General features: G+C 37.1%; 1 protein-coding gene across 1 annotated transcript in view; it reads right to left on the bottom strand.

Moving 5' to 3' along the window:
• The window catches only part of MAP2 (microtubule-associated protein 2), a 267,610-nt gene that overhangs the window by 192,718 nt on the left and 61,030 nt on the right, over window positions 1-13,862 (bottom strand). The gene's annotated exons all lie outside the window — the stretch shown is intronic.

The following is a 13,862-nucleotide window of genomic DNA, read 5'->3' on the forward strand; positions in this document are numbered from 1 at the left end:
TTAATTAAGAAAACATTCACTTACATCACCATATATGATTTAGAGGTATAGTATTACCCTCTTCACCTGTAAGTTACCACACAAAATCCACCACCACCAAAGCACACATAATTCTCCACCATGGTCCACTGTTTCCCCCTCCACATCTCCACACCTTGACCTCCCCCAGTCTCTATCCCCCTCAATTTTACAATAAGATTTCTAGGGTTTGTTGTTGGTTTGGTTTTATCTCTTTGTTTTGTTACTCTATATTCTTTATGTAAGTAACACCATCCAGTATTTGCCTTTCTCCTTCTAAGATAATCTCCTTCATTTCCATCCACACGTTGCAAATGACAAGTTTATTTTTGATGGCTGGGCAATATTCCATTGTGTGGAATACTTGGTCCCACTCCACTCACCTGTGGTTCCTAATCCACTTTTCTGTCTTTGGGTCTTTAGTTTGTTTCCATAGCTTGGCTAAATAGTGCTGCAATGAATACAGGGTGCATATATCTCTTTGAATTAGTGTTTCAATTCTTATTCTCTAAAACATCTAATCCCAAAGTGTTTTAAATAAATTTTGTGCTAAGTACACTGCCATTTCTCTTAAAATACAAATTGATGTATTCTTTTTACTTAGTCTGATTTAACATTCTCAATCTATAGACTGTTTACCCAGAATCAACAATCTGTCTAAAAGCAACGAATGACAAGTAAGACAATTTTAACAACCTGTCAACCTTCTCATTGGTTTCTTAAACCTAATCTTACCATTGAAGTATCCTAAGATGCATGTTATGAAATGAAGCAACAAAAAATATAAACATAAGCAAATCTAAAATTTCTGTGTTGAAAGTAAGCCTACATTTTGTACAGTAGAACAGAAAACAACTTGAAAATGATATAACAGGAAATTCTTACCTTGCTGTAGAGAGTATCTGTGGCTAAATATTCAATTTAAAAAATAAAGTAGTTTCTAGAAGTGTATTTCTGAGTTATTTGGTTGGAAACTAGAATGTTCCAATGTTATTAGTTCAAATTTTTAATTATTAGATTCCAAAATCAACTTAAATAGTAATTATTTAATGAAAATATTCATGTACTCCAGTGAGATGATATTGTCACTAGCCTGGCTACAGTAATCACTTTATATGTACACTGAATTAGATTGTATATATTACACATATATCATTTGTACTAAACATGATATAAAGGTAACATTAGTAAACAAAAACTTGGAATTAGAAATGAAATATCTGATTTTTTTAATCTTAAGAGTATTGTTTTAAAAAGTTAACTTTTACCATACAAAATTGAAAATTCACTTGGAGAGATGTAAAAAAAGAATAAGGGGCATTATGAGATACTTTCAAGATGAAAAACTTTGTTTCCATTTCTACTTCAAAATCTTATTTTACTTTGATAAAATACTATTCTAAAATCAAAAATTCCCCAGTTGTGTGCTATGGTACATCAGAACGCATAGCAAATTCAGAGAGTAACAGTGAAATATTGTCATTATATGAAAAAACATGGCAACACCTATTAGGCCTCACACATCCAACGAGGTTTACGTATTTTACAACCTCAGTATTGAGACTACATAATATTTCTTTCAAAGATGTCATGGTCATACCAAGTTTGGTTTTTTTGATGTGACATGTAATGTAAAAGTAAATACTATATAGGAAAGTCAAGTGAAACTGAGGATGATAATATAGGATCTGATTCTCAGGTTTGAGGGAAAAGTAGGGCCTATTGGATAATAATTAGTTGTGGATTTCTAAGAATGAAATAAAACCTTTTTCTTTTAATTTATGTGCATTTTTCCAAAAGTTGTTAAGATACATGTAATTGTTATGCTAATTAATCAGAACTATGAGTTACAAGTTTTCCTGCATATCTGAAAGTAAAACATTGTATGAAACCATTTGTAAGTAAAAAAAAATTTAAAGTGTAGAAGTGATTACCATTCATTTATATGGAAAAATTTGTGAGTTCCCAGACCCCCCAAAATGACTTTCCAAATCATATCAAATAACATATAAAACCTAAAATCATCTAACATGTAGCAAAAACAGCAATGGAATGGTAACTACTCAGCCTGGACAAAGCCATTCCCAGGGAGGGCACTTGCAGTGTGGGGTGAGAGGACAGCTTCGCTCTGGCTGCTGCAAAACAAATGCTGACTGCTGTGCCCCTTCTCACCTTTTATAAAAGCAAAAATCCTCTTCACATTTCTTTCTCAAATACTAATAATGGAGGTCTTTTGTAAAAGCAATAAAACATACCAATAATTGGGGGGGAGCTATGAAAAATATTACAAGACATGGAGAATGCCATCATTTGAGAAAGTGTGGGGCATTTTTAAGCAATACTTCTATGTTTTCACAATTTTTCTCCTCAGTCTTAGAGAAATCAGGGAAGATTTTGTTGTTGTTAAGACTAGCAAAGGAGAAAGAAAGTAAAGGAGAAGAAGAAAAACATCTCACTAACAGAACAGGGAACATCCTGGGAGAGTGGACAGTTGTTCCACACACACAGAGAAGCTGTGTCAAGTGTGACTCAATCGGCACATACAAGTGCAGATGAGTGTGTGTGTGTGTGTGTGTGTGTGTGTGTGTACAACTGTGAGGAGGGGACAGCTAAAATAGTACACATAGGGTCCTCCCTAGGGGTGCAGGAGTTCAAGTCTCAGCACCATCAAGGCTGGCCACTCCTGGCGAGGGAGCTGACCCATAGGATGCAACAGACTTCTCCTATCCCACCCGCTGCTCCCCTTTGCAGTGTATTTCAGTGGATCTTCCAGTTCTGCTCCCCACTCTGTCTCTGGTGACTCCTCTCACCTCCCACATCTTTGGCCTATCCCCCAGTTCTTATATACATAAACACATAAAAATAAATCTTAAATAAATAAAAAGTACAAGTGGACAGAGACAAAACAGTGAGTAGACACACTGCAAACATACATATTTTAATCATGTTCTCAGTCATCATCCCTAAGGAAAGGTGATTTCCTACTTGCCTAGAAACAAGGTAAGTCTGCAAGAAGCTATGCATTTTCTTGTGGTCAGTTTTAAGTCTCAATTTACCATTTGCCCATCAGTACCTCTGTATCTTGATGTCTTTAATATTAACTAGACTTTTCTAAACTTTCTACATGCATTTTCAAGTTTATGCTTCTAATGTGAAAATAAAATGAGACTTGTGGAGTTTTTCAAAAGTCAAACTTTATAAGCTACAATGTGATTGGAAAAATTATTCCAATTTGCCCCATCTCAAAAAAAAAATCCTGTTTATTTTCTTTACAATATAGTTTAATCAAAATTATTCTAAAATATTAATGCTATTTAACTGTGCAAGGTCATGTATTTGAACCTGGAGACTTAGTAACTAAGTATTCAGCATCTGGAAGAATATCAGCAAATATTTATTAAATGAATGGAAATGTTTATTGCACTTCACCCAAGTTTTGTCAAATTTAAAGTAGTAGCGGCAAATCCACTTTTGTCACAAATAGATGAACCCCTCATCTTTGCATCATCTGACTTGCATTCCAAATATCTAGTAGAAATAATGTTCTGAGGGAGAAGAGGTTTTATTTTTGACCTCAAGGACTCATGTTCTTTTGGGGTACTTGTTTGTTTTTCTTATCTTAAAGGAAACACTTCCATTTGCAGCTCCAAGAGCAGCTGCTTTGTAATAACTCTCTGTCCCCACTTTCTTTCCCCCACCCAATCCAGTTATTAAGCAAACAGGCACAGAAGAGTGAAGATTTATGTTGCCCTAAGGCTCCATTCTCACTGTGAACATCTGCCATTTCAAACACACAGGTCAAGACTTTTGTGTAGTATCTAGCTAAACAATGCCCTAAGCATAACTCTAATGAAATTCTTTTGAATAGGACTCTAGCATCTGCTTCCAGGCAGCTTAACTTATCAGCATATTAAAAGCACTCCTTTTCCATCCTCTAGGTCTCTTTCTCCACACCAGAAAAGGTAGGGCAAGTGCCAGAAAATAACCTTGAGTTAACTCTTACTGCTTTTTATCCTCTTTCTCTAGTGAGAAAGGATGCTGTTTCTCCATAGGATAAATCAGAAGCCGATGAGAAGATGAAACTGTAGTCCCTATTTCAAGCTCAAGTATGCCTGTTTTTACCTGACAAGGAAAAAGCTGTAAACAGCAGACATATTTTAGCTATTAGTTTATCAAGGTTAATTGTCAACAGACAAATCACCTTCACACTCTGTTCTCCCTTCTTAAAGTTACCCTTGCACCTCAGTTGACAGAAAGTGTTACTGCTTGAGTAACAGAAAGGTTACTGCTTAAGTTTTTAATGGATACAAATGTAGGGAGTCTTATAGCATCAAGATAAATCAAAACTCACTTCTATTTTCTAAAATAAACTGAAGCCCTTTTTATTTTATTATAATCCTAATATTTTTTTTAAATATAGGCCAATTTTTTTAAACTGCATCATTATTTCTAAGGTTCTACAATCGCTGCTGCAAGATAACTTCATTATAAGTGAATGTGATGGTTATGAAAAGACAAAAAACAAAAAGCCATAATACAAAGTCAAATACACCCACCCTCTCAAAGAAATAGCAAAAAGACATGGCAGATCAAAGAAAAGAAAAGGGAAAAAAAAAAAACAAAAAACAGAAATCCTGTTACACAGATAAGAGGTAGATTTGAGTTAGGACCTGTTGGAGGCTAAAGACTTTTCTAGGTGGAGATGCAGTTGAAAGGCAAACTTAGATAAAGGATGGGGCCGATACAATTTAGTGGAAGAAGCAAGGCTGGCAGGGGTCAGGGGATGGTGTTGAGACAAACACTTGCAGGCACATACAAGAAGAGCAGTAATTGGGTGAAAGGCCAGGTAGGGTCTGCAGAGAGAATAATGACCTGGAATGAAAATCTGAAGAGGCTATATATTTAAATTTGTATGCTAACACGAATGACTTAAGGTTTTAAATTCAAGAACTGGCATAATTAGGAAATTTAATCTGACAATACTGTGCAGATTGGATCTGAGCTGAGTAGAGATCAAAGAAGAATGGGCTGATAAGAGACCCCAGAAGATCAATAAATAGCAATGAAGCATCAACTCAGGTAGAGACAGTGTCCACTCTGAGGAGGAAATAGTAATGCAGAGCCCAATGTCTTAGTTGGCTCAGTCTACCATAACAAAACAGCATAAACTGGGTGGCTTAAGTAACAAAGGCTATTTTCTCATAGGACTAGAGGCCAAAATCCTAAGACCAGGTTCCACTTTAATTGGGTTCTGATTAAAAACACCACCCGTAGTTTGTAAAGAGCTGCCTTTGTTTTGTGTCCATGGCCACTGTGAAACTATGGCCCCACTTTCTTTACCTTATTTAATGCACACTACCTTCTAAAGCCCTTTCTCTAAATACTGTTGGGGGCAGGGAGAGGGTTAGAACTTCAGCATAATTTAGTCCATGACAGTGTGTATAACCTATGATACTTAGAAGATGGTTGGATATGAAAGTCAGAGAAAAGGTATCAAAAGAATGTTAAGGCTTGAGACAAAAAGACTCACAGAAAGTTAGTATCATTTTAAGAAACAGGTAAGGCCAAAAGAAGATCAGGTTGCTCAGCATGAGTGGTAAGTGACACATTCAATTTGAATTTATAGCAAGATAATCAAGGGAAGATATTCAACAGACAATGATTGTTATGAGTTTATGTGATATTCAGAAGAATGAACTTACACGTAATATTAAATTTGAACAAAAACAAAGGAACATTAAGGTGACATAATTTGATTGAAATAAATCAATATAGAATCCTAAGTATATGTGTGTTCCAAATCATGGTTAGGTGGTGTAGCCAACCCACGCTAATGTGTACTTAATCACACTTTGCCTTATAGACAGGTACAACATTAAGAGAGCACACTCACTTAGTGTAAGCCCCTATCATTTTTAATGACTATCTCCTGCCAGCAAAAGGCCTGTTCTAGGTCAGTGACCCAGCACATCTGTATTTGTACTTCAAGCACTCAAAGTGGAATATGGCATCAGATGGCATCAAGTCAATGATCTATAAATGTGGAATGAGTCACCTCACCCCCACCCCCAGGGAAGGAGGCTGAGTTATGAGTAATACTAGTAATTCACCTGTAGACCTGATATTATTTATATACAACTGCACCTTTCCAAGCTAGGCACTAGTAGTCTACATGATGTTCTATGCTTGGATGAGTGTGCTGTAGCTGCTGTAACAATGGTTGGAAACAGGTTAAAGCTAAAGAGATCCAGGGACTAGTTGGGAAATTACATCAAATTCACCCAACCACTGTCACCCACAGGTGGTAAATGGGTTAGTGATGCAGCAAGTAGAAACAAAAGGAACCATTTAAAGTAAAAAGAGTTTTCAAATGCCCCAATCATGAAACATGTTTTATTAAAACTATATTACTAAGTCTAACATAAGAGCAAAAGAAATTCTACGAAGTAATCACTAAGTGTTTTCTAGAACCCACACATTTTGTACACTATGGCACATGCATTACTGATTTAAACCTCTTAAGACCAAATAAAGCTAATTTATAAACTCAGAAAACTGAGTTTATAAAGATTGAATATCCTGCACCTATTGGTAGAGATTCCTGATTAACTGAAATTACACAAATGTCATTATTAATGCAAAGAAATGACAACAGAAGTCAGAAAGCCAAGGTGAAATACCTAGTCTGATATATACAGCCTGAGTATATCTTTAGGTCCATATTTTTTTTCATCTTTATTTTGGGAAATTGATGTTTTTTCCTAACTGTGTGACTTCCAAGAATTCCAACTTAATTCAAATTCAAGCAGAAATAATAAGAGGATTGCACACCTTGGAAAAAATTGTAAGGGAGCAATTGACAAAATTTTGAAATGAAAAAAAAAAACCCACCTCCAGTAATACATCTCTATTTTCAGTGGGACAACATTTTTTAGAGGAAGGCAGTATTAATATTTTAAGAAACATATTGATACTACCTCAAAGGTCTAAGGCAAAAAGGCCTTAGACATTCTCATCCAAGGGCCTCTTATTTTTCCTTCTATGTAAGTTTTATTTTATCTATGGCAGACATCATAGTTTAAAAAAGTTAGGTTACTTCTTAAATTAGCAGTACAAAAACCTATAAACTTACTTAAAACACTAGTCTTTAACATTTGAGGTTTCATTTGAAATGTTTAACAGTAAAGTAAATGTACTATTCATTATTTGTTTAAAATCCTTAAAGGAGCATATTCTCTGTAATACCTAGATTTACAACTGAGATTTGAAAAGACAAGAAATACACAAAAGGCACTTGTCAGTAAGGCAATAGGTGTCTTGGATCTCACATCAGGATGTTTGAAAGATTAATCCCACAACCTAGACTTTCTCCAATCTGGAAAGCACACACCTGGAAGACCTATCAAAAGGCCATTTTTGTCCTCTCTGTGAAACCTAAATTTCAAAGGAAAGTACAACTATAGTCAATTCTTAAACAATAACGCAAATCTGTTCCCCAAAACACTAATTTCCTGAAAACTCAAGAAAGACACTACTAACAAGCCAAGTTGGAGCCTTTCACACATTTCCGGATCTACCTCTCTAAGGCAGAGGTTTGTTCCTGAATGAATTCAGCTATATTCAACTCCCACAGATGTTATCATTAGAATTCAAGTCTGACATAATTAAATTAATGTAATAAAAACTGAAAATCTCACAAAAAGATAAAAAGAATCAACTTCAGATCTATTTATCATAAGATTTTTTCCACCATTTTAAAATTCTTGTTGCATTTTATGTTACATCCAAGTGATCACAAAAGAGATCAGAATTTACATGTAATAATGGGATATCCTGTGTCTGGAACAAACGAAGTTGCAGCAAATGTTAGGGTTTGCTATAAATCTACAAGCATTTCTGTAGGAAACAGAGCTGCTCATATCACATGTTAAATATTAAGTACTTTCTCAGACTCCATCATCCCTCAACTGTACCAACTAAAGGTTAAAGCTTCAGTTTTACCCTAAGTAGCACAGTTCAAAAATTATAAGCTACCCTTATATAGTAGTTTAAATTAACTACATCTTTTCCTTTAATTCATCCATAGGCCACCCTATGCTTTAAATTTTGATCATTTATTTAAAGCTATAAGGAAAATATTACAAGTGCTGTTTAAATTTCTAATCTGTTCTATTTCATTTTTGTGTAACAGAAATAATGCTGCTGCCTAGATAAACAGAATGTTTCTGGTTAGTGGGGCACAAAGCATTATCATTATTTTATTGTAAGAATGTTTCCCAAGGTGGGCCCTCCCTGGTGGCACAAAGAGTTAGGATGCAGCACTGCAAGCTGGCCACAGCCGCTTTAGTGTGAGTTTGATCCCCCACCCCAGAGGTGATCCATATGGCGCGGCAGACCTCTCCTAACCCACCCGCTGCTCCCTCAGCAGTGTACTTCATCCATCTGCCTGTTCCGCTCCCCACTCTGTCTCTGGTGAAGCCTCTCGCCACCCTTGCACCTCTGGCTTGCACCCCAGTTCTGTATGGATAAATAAATAAATCTTAAAAAAAAAAAAAAAAAAAAAAAAAAAAAGAATGCTTCCCAAGGAAACTGAGTACAACTGGAAGTTATTCACTCTTTCACTAATGATTTTTGAGTAACTGCCCATGGCAGGCATTTTCTAGGGCCAGCAAGTTCAATCAAGGTTCCTAAATCTGGAGCTTGCATTTCTCTATTAGAATACAAATACTTATGAGAGTGATGACAGCTGCAAAGAGAAAAAAGCAAGGTATGGGATGAGTGGGTAAATGACTGAATTTTCTTTCTCCATCTCCAATCTTAACAGCAGAAAGAAGTAGAATCTAAAAAGAAATTTACCACAGCCAGAAAGCTAGACACTCACCTGTCTAAGGGGAACATTTCCACTAGCAGATGCCTGATGTACCAATGTCCATAAGTTAGAAACTGCAAGTGTCTAAGTTCATGTGCATTGTCAAAGTGTACAAAATGTGTAATTTGGGAGCTGGTATGCGGTTTCAGTGGTCATGGGGCCAATGATAACACTAAAATCATACATGGACATTAAGTTAGTCCTGCTTAATCCAGTAAACTAAGATAACCTCTGCGGGCCTAGATTTAGCTGGCGCAGACTCATTATTAGGCATGTCACCTGCTTCCCTAAGAAAGGTAACCTTTGGTAATGGACTGTCTCCAATTGTTAGCTTGCCAAAGTGTCCTGTGTCATGCAAGAAAGGAAATAATAGAGAGAAAAAGGAAAACAAATGACCTTATATTTTGTTTTTGAAGATTTGGGCTGGCAGCTTTATTTTTTTCTTTTTTAAAATAATATAATAGGGCCCTCTCTGGTGGCGCAGCGGGTTAAAGCACTGCACTGAGAATCTAAAGCCGCTTCCTCATGAGTTCAATTCCCGCCTGCCCTGGAGGTGACCACATGGCGTGGCAGACCTCTCCTGACCCGCCCACTGCTCCCCTCAGCAGTGTACTTCATCGATCTGCCTGTTCTGTTCCTCACTCTGTCTCTGGTGAAGCCTCTCACCGCCCCTGAGCCTCTGGCCTGTACCCCAGTTCTGTATGCACAAAAAAATAAATCTTAAAAAATATATAAATATAATAATTTATTTTTACATTATTTTGTGCCTTTTTCCATGTCAGTTGTAATCCCCGTCGGATTCCTATCACCAAATCACCCGTGTGCCATCACCATAGTCCAGTGCACTCCTCCCACCCCCATTTCTGATCCCATTCCCTACTCCACCCCAGTAAAATGTCCCTGGTATATAGTTGTTCATTATTATTCCCACCCCACACCCTGGTCCTTTATGCTGCTGCTATGAGTGAAACTGTTACAGGGTAGCCCAGAGTGAACTGGGCCGCCTGTGTGTGGGGCCTCACCTGCGCGCTCACAATTCGGTTATACTGCAGGGACACACAAAAGGGTCAATAACGGGTTTATTTACAAAAGGGGAAAGGAATAAGAAACAACCCAGGGAGAGAGCAGAATACAAAGTTACTAGAGTACCTTACGGCTAGGCTGCCTGAACACACCAAGTCACGAGATCAGGAGAGCTGCTTCCCAAGCGAGAGAGAGAGTGATGCAATCGTGCCCTATTTATCCCCCAAATGTCCCAGCATTCCTGCTAGCCTCGCACTTGGGTCCTCGCAGTTCTCTCCCTAGTACTGCTGGAAGTTGTACTTTCCAATGACTGGAGTAGGGGATAGTGTCCAGAAAGCTGGAGTAGGGGGTGGAGTCCATAAGACTCTGCAAAGTTCCTTTAGGACATCCTTCCCCTTAACAAAACCATCTGGTATTTTCTTTTTCTCTTTCTGGCTTATTTCACTAAGCATGATCCCTTCCAACTCCATCCATGTTGCTTCAAAAGGCATGTGTTTACCCTTTTTGACTACTGAGTAATATTCCACTGTGTATATGTACCACATCTTTTTATTCCAGTCATCTACTTTTGGACATTTGGGTTGATTCCATGTCTTTCCTATTGTGAATAAAGCAGCAATAAACATGGGAGTGCGGGTATCTTTTTGAATCAGTGTTTTTGTCTTTTGGGTAGATACCTAGGAGTGGGATTGCTATAAATGACCTTATAGTTTAAATCTGTGTGCAATGAAATATTTTCAAATAGTATGTGTCTCATTTTGAAACTTTGGACATAATAAAAAAAATTAATGTCTAGAAGGTTTATGTATACTCTACTCATAATGAATCGATTAGCTATCTATGCTTGAGCCAGGCACAAAATTATAGGATATAATTTGTTTTTGAAGAACTCCTGTTGTACACACAGCTTCAACTGTAGAGGGGCGGAGAAGCTGGAAAACTAAGTTTTGACAGTAGTCAGACAACAGTATGACTCACATGAAGACAGAGCAGACTAGCCTGTACAGGTCACCTGGCCACTTTCTGAAGCGCTCAGCCCTTGATGGACCTAGTCCCACAGCACAGCAACTATATACACTCTTTAGGAGTAAGAGAACGTCAGTGGGCCTCTCCCTGCCTGTAATGAGGAACAATTATCAACCTCTGTTTTGTGTGTGCCACACCCCAGTCATGCTGTACAATTGCTATTGTGTTTCCATCTGCCAGTTTCAGTGTGCCTTTGGGGACAGAGCTAGGAGATTTAAGTTCTTTCACAAGATTTTTAAAAAGCTGAGGCTAATAGCTGATAAGGGCCATTTAAGTAATTGAGAAGGTATTGCATTTCTATCCATTCCCAAATGAAGAAGGCCAACTTGATAAATAGTTTTAAAAAGCACAGTAAAAACATGAAATAATTATTCTGTGATCTGTAGTAATTTGCTCCCAGACAAATGTATTGAGAAAACTAAGATTCAGTGTAAGGATGCATCACAGAAACTACCTAGACTTCCTGGCACAGAACCACCTGGCATGTGTGAGAAATGTTCCCTGCTGTGAGAAAGTGACCTGTGCTTTCTATTGACTTAGGGGAAGTCAGTTTGCTCTTTCAATAGGCACCACAAATGGTTCACACCAGAGTTAATGTCATTTTTCTCCCAAATGCAAATATCTTCTTCTTACATCATCCTTAGGAACAGTCAAGGGTGTAAAGTTCCTTACCCTCATTTTTGAAAAGGAAAATCAATCTTCAGGAGATTAAAGGAATATCTTAAGGTCATCTAAGTTGTCAGAAACAGAGAGAGGCAGGACCAAGTTTCCTGATGGTATGATAACCTGGGTAAAGCCAAAGGAACTGGCAGAAAATGCAGCATAATCAATCTTCTGGAAAGGTTCTGAGGTCTGTATCAAATCTCTCCCAGCTGTCACCCATCTTTTCTGGCTCCATGCATTCTATTTAATCTCCCCCCTGATGAAAAGATGGATAAAAGTAAATGGTGTGCGTTCTTTTACGGCAAAACTTGCTGGTGTGACTTGGATATTTTTCAAAATATTACTACTACAAACCTTAGCATTGCCACAGGCAAATTAAATAGTGAATTGTGACTCTTTGGCCTTAAAATTCAAAATGCATTTTTGTATATAAACAGGAACTATAACAGGTAAATTATGCAAATAAAATATTATAAGCAATTAAGCAATTTCAAGAACTTTTTTTCACAATAAAGGTTAAATGTGCCATTGGATCTTGGTACTGTACAAGTTAATATATTAAGTCATTTTTATAGGACACATTTTTCTCAGTAGTCTCAGTATAAAATTCTTGCACTAGAGGAAATATTCTAAAATCAGAATTTCCTATCATTGTTGTAGTCATTGGTATGGTATCAGTAATTTAAATTTAACAAAACCATCAGCATATCTGCATAACCTTATTTCCAAGTCTTCTGCTTTGTTAATTCTACATACAACTCTGTATTTCTGTTTTTAAGATATCAAATAAATATACTAAATTCGCTCCTACCTAATCAACAGGGCTATTGTAGCAAAAACAAGGTAAGGCTTATAGGAACAACAAAATAATTACCACATGTTTAAGGTGGTAATAGTTCCATAAAAACAGACTCTAATTCGGAAATGGTAGATAATTCATTTCAATTAGACCACCATTATGTGATCTATTGTTATTAAAATATTATTACTATAAAAATCTTTTAGTTTTATAGAAACAAGCAAAAATTCAAACAATAAAAAGCTGAATATGATGGAAAGAGCTTCTCTGAGGATTATCTGAAATAATATAACTTTAGAGCATATTAAATCACTTGGCATACAAATGGTGCTCAATGAATTAATTTTCTTCCTTCTATAAAGTTCATGCGCTTATATCCTATGACTGATGCTTATCTTTACTAACAACAGATTAACTTGAACACATATTGCCACATGCTTCAAATGCGAAAGTGTCTACCCAGGTTTTAGTTAAGGTTGACCCAGATTGGTTAAAGCGTACTAACAACAGAATCAATGCAGTTAGTGGTGAGTTTCTGACAGTGACTTCAACTTCTCCACTTACCTACTCCATTTCCTTCTTTCCACAAGCATTGACCCTAATGAACATTCTGTATAAATCCTGTCTCAGTATGCCTCTTCAAAATGCAACTTAGGACTCGGGCTTCTCTGGTGTGTGACTGTTTTCTGAGAGATAATCACTTTTTCATTGATTAATTTCATGTTACCATCATGACCACAAACCAGTCTGAAGCTACTGCAGTCTCTCCTTTCATCAGACAGAAAGGCTAGGATGAACCCACCAACTCACAATATTGCAGAACAGAGGGACTGAACAAAGAATGAGAAGAGTCGAAGGTGTGAAAAAGGGCAGCAAGGAGAGAGAAATGAGAATGGGACTTAAAGTCATTTATGTCTTTCTAGTTACAGGTGATTGTCAGTGAATGCTGACATTAAAACTTACTGTGGGCCCTCCCTAGTGGCGCAGCGGGTTAAAGCACAGCACTGAGAATCTAAAGCCGCTTCCGCATGAGTTCGATTCCTGTCTGCCCCGGAGGTGACCACATGGCGTGGCAGACCTCTCCTGACCCGCCCGCTGCTCCCCTCAGCAGTGTACTTCTTCGATCTGCCTGTTCTGCTCCTCACTCTGTCTCTGGTGAATCCTCTCACCCTCCGCGTCTCTGGCCTGTACCCCAGTTCTGTATGTACAAATAAATAAATCTCAAAAAAAAAAAAAAAAAAAACTTACTGTGACCTTCCAATAGTACAGTTTGGCTGATATATAAAACAGTCATACCTGATAGATGCCTATTTATTCACAGACTATAACATAAAAGTATGTGAAAGGGCAAAAAAAGCATGCAACATCTCAACCTACAAGTTAGTTTTAAAAACAAAATTAAGGAATTCCAACAAATAAAGCAATCCTAGCTTGTAATCATAATTGAATTTTTGCCAGGTATAC

This window comes from Condylura cristata, unplaced genomic scaffold, assembly GCF_000260355.1.
Source record: "Condylura cristata isolate star-nosed mole 26May11 unplaced genomic scaffold, ConCri1.0 scaffold00002, whole genome shotgun sequence".
NCBI lineage: Eukaryota > Metazoa > Chordata > Mammalia > Eulipotyphla > Talpidae > Condylura > Condylura cristata.